The sequence below is a fragment of the Peromyscus eremicus genome, chromosome 18 (assembly GCF_949786415.1).
Source record: "Peromyscus eremicus chromosome 18, PerEre_H2_v1, whole genome shotgun sequence".
Lineage (NCBI taxonomy): Eukaryota > Metazoa > Chordata > Mammalia > Rodentia > Cricetidae > Peromyscus > Peromyscus eremicus.
In genome coordinates this window covers 31477330-31483536 of record NC_081434.1, presented here as the reverse complement: position 1 = coordinate 31483536, position 6207 = coordinate 31477330, and positions in this window count along the sequence as shown.

Here is a 6207-nt window from a genome sequence, read left to right as displayed (position 1 = left end):
TCAAAAATGTAATTGAGAAGATTAAAAAGCAAGCCATTGACCGAGAGGAAATAATTGTGTGGTATATAATTGACAAAGGACTCATATTTAGATAACATAAATATAGCTCTCAACTCAATAAAAGGGTAACAATCCAATCCAATAGTATAATAAGGTGAGGAAAATATTTTTTTTAATTTCACGTGCATTGTTATTTTGCATGTACGTCTGTGTGAAGGTGTCAGCTCCTGAGTTACAGACAGTTGTGAGCTGCCGTGTGGGTGCTGGGAATTGAACCCGGGTCCTCTGGAAGAGCAGCCAGTGCTCTTGACAGCTGAGCCCATCTCTCCAGCGCCCCCCCCCCATAATATTTTCATAAGCACTTGGCAAGAGAACATCTAACAGTCAAAAAGCGCATGACTGGATAGATGCTTAGCATGATGGGAAATTCAACTTGATGCACAGATGCTGTAAAGCCCACACTAGCACAGCTAAGACTAAAAAAACCCGACAACAAGGGCTGAGACTGTGGTGTAAACTGGAAGTCTGATTTACTGCCACTGGGAATGCAAAAGTAGTACAGCCATTTTGAAAATAAAGTTCTTGGAAGGTTAAACATACACTTATCATATGACCCAGTAACTAATTATATTACACGGTATTACCCTAGATAAACAAAAATATATGTCAACTAAAGATATGCACATATTTATAGTGTCATTATATTATGAGTACTGAACTGAGTCAATCCAATTGCCCAACAACTGATGTATAGATAAAAAGAGACTGGTGAGGAGCATTGGAATGTTTACAATTAAAAGGAGCTGAGTCCTGACCTATGGCCCAGAGGAATCTTAAAAAACGTCATGGTGCCGGGTGGTGGTGGCGCACACCTTTAATCCTAGCACTCAGGAGGCAGAGGCAGGCGGATCTCTGTGAGTTTGAGGCCAGCCTGGTCTACAGAGTGAGTTCCAGGAAAGGTGCAAAGCTACACAGAGAAACCCTGTCTTGAAAAAAACCAAAAAACAAACAAAAACAAACAAACAAAATCATGATAAGCAAAAGATTGCCAGAAACAAAACACCTCATAGTACATTGTATTCCTCCATTAACGTGAAATCTTATATGAAGATTTTATATATATATATATATATATATATATATATATATATATATACACATACATACACACACTGCATACACACATCTACACACACACACACACACACACACACACACACACACGATAAAAAGCCACCAGGAAAACAATCAGTTTGGTAGTTCTGGGAGTCGTAGTTAAGAATGATAATTAACTGAAAAGGAGCCCCCCAAAACTTTGGGATGAAAGGTAGGGTGGTAGAAATTTTCCAAAACAGGTTTGTGATCACTCACACTTCAAATTGGTGAATTTTATTGTGTATAAGTTATACCTTAATAGAGCTATCAAAAATGTTATTTAGCTCTGAGCGGTAGGGCGCTTGTCTAGCCTACAGGAAGCCCGGTTTCAATGTCTAGCTCTGAAAAATACATATAACCCAGAGTACATGCTCGGTGTTTATGGAGAGCATTGCCACCAAGCCCAGCCTCAGTAGCTATGAAGAAGTTTGCAGACAACAGGAGAAATTTTGAGGTTTTTCTAGGAGAAAATTTCACTCACATCTGAACCACTTAGAACACCACATCCGGCAGGGCATCTGAAGTGCTGGGCATCAGAAATAGCTTTCTTATCATCCACATAGGAAATTCTGTCAGAAGCCATCAGAGGTGGTGAGCTGTGGCTTCGTGCTTTATCTGGAGAGATAAACGCTGAGGGGGTTCTCCTCAGCTGCTCCCTGGAGCCATCTGGGTGAGAGGGGAAGCCCTGTGTGGTGGCCCAGCTCTTGCTGGGTTTGACTTATTCTTAGGTCTTATGTTCTCCTAACTTTGAAATCTGTAGCTGTCTAGTCATGGTAACTCAATGCTTCTTCCTAGAGTTTTGAGTTTATTTTGAGGGCGCTGTATCTTTATACTGCAGCCAGGACTTTGATGTTCTTGGGAAGCTGGTTCCTCGAGACAGAGGTTCTCAACCTGTGGTTCATGACCCCTTGGGGTGGAGGGTCACCTGCCCAAGACCATCTGCACAGCAAACATCTGCATTATGATTCACAACAGTAGCAAAATTACAGTTAGGAAGTGGCAATGAAAATATTGTTAGGATTGTGGGTCTCTACAACATGAGGAGCTATATTAAAGGGTCACAGCATTAGGAAGGTTGAGAACCACTGCTATAAGGCAACCCAAGAAGTGGAAAAATCAGGGTACACTTCTGTTGAGAAACTGAACCCAAGCTCATCTTCCCTCTCCAACTCCACACTCCATTCCTTATCAGCTTCTCCTAGCTGTGGCTTCTCCCAGGAACCATCAATGAAATGTAATTTCTCCCTCTAACTCTCCCTGTCTAAACAAGTATCTCAAATGCCTACTCAAGATTTCTTTCCATATCCTTAGAATCGTGTGATAAATCAATTGAATCTGAATGCTGCAGACGATCTAGAGCCATGTTTTCCAAGATGTCTTCCTCAAAATGAAAGATATGAGTTGGTGTTCAGTGGGAAATAGGCGCCCTGGCTAACTGCATTTAGAAAATGCCAATTAAACAGGGTTCTGTACACTATGTACTCTGAGCAGGCTTGGCATACACACTTGGATAATAAGCATGGATGACATGGGGTGGAGATTGCTAAAGTGTGGGATAAGATATAGGTATTTGATCAGAAAAATTGTTTTCTTTCAGCTTATGAAGGAGAAACGAGAATTTATTAAATAGAAATATCCCACCCACCATCAGTATTTTAATTAGGATTTCTACTGCTGTGAAGAGACACCATGACCATGGTAACTCTTACAAAGGAAAACATTTAATTGGGACTGGCTTACAGTTTCAGTGGTTTAGTCCATTATCTTCATGATGGTGTGCAGGCAGACATGGTGCTGGAGAAGGAGCTGAGAGGTTCTACATCTTGATCTGTAGGCTGCAGAAGCAACTGTGTGGCACACTGGGCCTAGCTTGATCATCTGAGACCTCAAAGCTCGCCTCTACAGTGACACACTTCCTCCAACAAGGCCACACCTCCTCCAATAAGGCCGCACCTGCTAATAGTGCCACTTCCTGTGGGCCAAGCATCCAAACACATGAGTCTATGCAGGCCATACCTATTCACACCACCTCAGTCTTTTCTTTTTTGGACAGGATCTCATACTATAGCCCAAGCTGACCTGGAGCTCATGGTAATCCTCCTGACTCTGACCCTTGAGTACTGGGATTACAGGTGTGAGTCATCATGCCCGGTTTGGCATATCTTTAGTTGCATATATAAATTTCAAGGTTCTAGCAACTAAAGTTAAAAAGGTAAAAAAAAAAAAAAAAAAAGAACAAGTGAACTTAATATTTATATAAATTTTATTTATTGATTTAATTAATTTATTTATAAACAGGCTTCTGTTTTGTCTTTGGGTTTCTTAGACAGGTTCTCATTATATAGCCCAAGTTGGCCTCAAACTAGCAATGTAGTCAGGCTGGCCTGGAGCTCATGATCTTCCTGCTCTGTCCCAGAATGCTGCCATTATAAGTATGTTCTACACTGGTTGACTTAAACATTCTTTCTTTCAAAGCAGTTTTAGGTTTTTGTAGCAAAACTGAACAAAGGTACTGCAGTCCACACATAGCCTCTGCCTCAAATCTGCCTCCCCTAAGGTCCTCATTCTGATGATATATTTTATTTAGCCCAGTAGATAAAACTACCATTATTTTAAAATTAGCCATTACAAAACTATTTAAGGGATGCGTTGCGTGTTTGTTTTGCCTCTTCTACGTGGCGTTTTGGTCTTCTCATTTGAAAATGTGGCCCTAGCACCACTCCAAGGACTCATCAGCCACATGTGGCCAGTGGCTCCCACGGGAGTGCAGGTCTGGAGGCTGGGGAATGCTGGCTCAGCCTCTGCAGTCACACAAATGCATTTCAGGGCCCTGAAAGTTGGAGGCCATTTTCCTGAGATGCAGGCCCAATTAATGCCACAGGGCACAAATTTCCTCACCCTAGGGAGACAATTCATTCTACCACACCAGGATTCAAGCACAAACTTTTCCCTTCATAGCGACGAGAATTCCGGCTTCCTTCCTTTGCCCTTTGGGAGTACCAGCTTTGATTCCTTGTCAACTGAGTCAGAATGGGGCTTTGTCTAAGAACCCAGAAGACTAAGTTTGTCTGACTGAATCAGTCTGCCATTTTTCTTGAAGCTTCTGAGAATCCTGCACTGCGTTCCTTAAGATTTGCATGGCTTCCCAGATTGTCTTTCTTATTCATAACAGCGTCTGTCAGGCAGAGTGAATGAGCATCCTTGACCACAGAATGGTTGTGATAGCCTTTGGGCACTAATGGAGTCTTTGATTTACTATGTGTATTAGTTACTATTCTACTGCTGTGAAGAAAGATAATGAAAAGGGCAATTCTTATAAAATAAAGCATTTGACAAGAAGCTGCTGGTTCCACAAGGTAGTGGAGTTCACGGATATCATGGCTGGAAGCAGACAGGCATGGCGCTGGAGCAGTAGCTGACCACTTTACATCCTGATCCACAGGCAACAGGTAGAGAGAGAGAGAGCAAGACTGGGCTGGTGTCGGCTATTGAAACCTCAATGCCTCATGCCTAGTGACACACCTCCTCCAACAAGGCCACACCCATTTCCACAAGGCCACACCTCCTAATCCTTCCTAAACAGTTCCACCGGCTGGGAACCGAGCATTTAAATATGTGAGCCTATGGGGGCCATTCTCATCCAAACCACCACACCATGTATTCACAAACAAATGCTTTATTGAACACCTACCAAGTGACAGACCCTGTTATTGATGCTGGGACACCTCAGTGAACAAACTAAGTGCTATGGATGCTGGAACATAGATTCTAATGACAGGAGACAGAAGAATAGCATATTAGTAATCATGAGGCATGATGGGAATAGAGTTGTTGAAAGAAGGTAAGTCAAAAGTAAGGAGTAGATTGAAGAGAAATGAATAAATTTATTCTCTAGTTGTAGTTGTAATTGAAGGAAAGGGGGAACTGATTTGAGGGAAATATTCCTCTTAGCCTGTGTCCATTACCCATTGTTAAAAATGGTATAGTATATCCATTGATATTGATGTAAAGTGGTATAGTCTATTTATTGATACCAATGTAAAATGGTATAGTCTATCCTTTGATACCAATGTGAAATGGTATAGTCTATCCATTGATACCAATGTAAAATGGTATACTTTATCCACTGATATTGATGTAAAATGCTTTAGTACCTTTAATTAAATGATGTATACTACCATGTGCTTTGACACGTGTCTAGATCATGCATAATCTCTAACCCAATATAAATGTTACATAAATAGTAGTTAAGTTTATTGTTTGGGAAAACATGACATGTCAATACAGTATATATAATAAATATATACCTATATATAGAGAGAGAAGGATGAAAAAATGGGGAATCTCACTTTGTAACCTTGCCTGGTCTGGAACTCACTGTACAGGCCAGTCTGGCCTCAGACTCACAGAGATTCACCTGCTTCTGTTTTCTGGGTGCAGGAATCAAAAGCGTACATCACCCCTCTCAGCTCAGAAGATTTCTTTCTTTTTTTTTTTTTTAAGATTTTCTATATAGTGTTGAATTTGTGAGCCTAGAACTTATGGCTACAGAGAGTGAATGGTACATATTTATATGTAAGCATAAATAGACACAGTGCTGTTATCTCTCCCCACATGTTTCGGTGCCTTCAACACCTTCAATACCACAATTTAGTGCCTTTTGTGACCATGTGGGTCTTTTTATGTAAACAATGAGGACAGTTATTGGCAACTAAAATGTACGCTGTTCACCCAGCACTAAGCTCAGGACACAGCATGACTTCAACCATTTCAGGAGGAAGAAGGCCTTTGCTCTCTGAGTGTTCGTCTTCCAAGAGGTGTCAGGAGCAAAATGTATCGTAATGGGCTGGCTGTTCACTAAAAGCAACGCTTGCTTAAACCTCTCACCATCTCGCTCTAGTTTTTACCCTGGCCAGCAAGCAGGCACTCTGCTGAGCATAGCCTGGTTTACTGTCAGAGGCTGCAGAAGCCTGAACAGTGGAAAGTGGGTTACAAAGGGGGGATTTGCCAAGATTTCTGGGTTTCGTGGAGTTGGCGAAAGTAATACAGAAA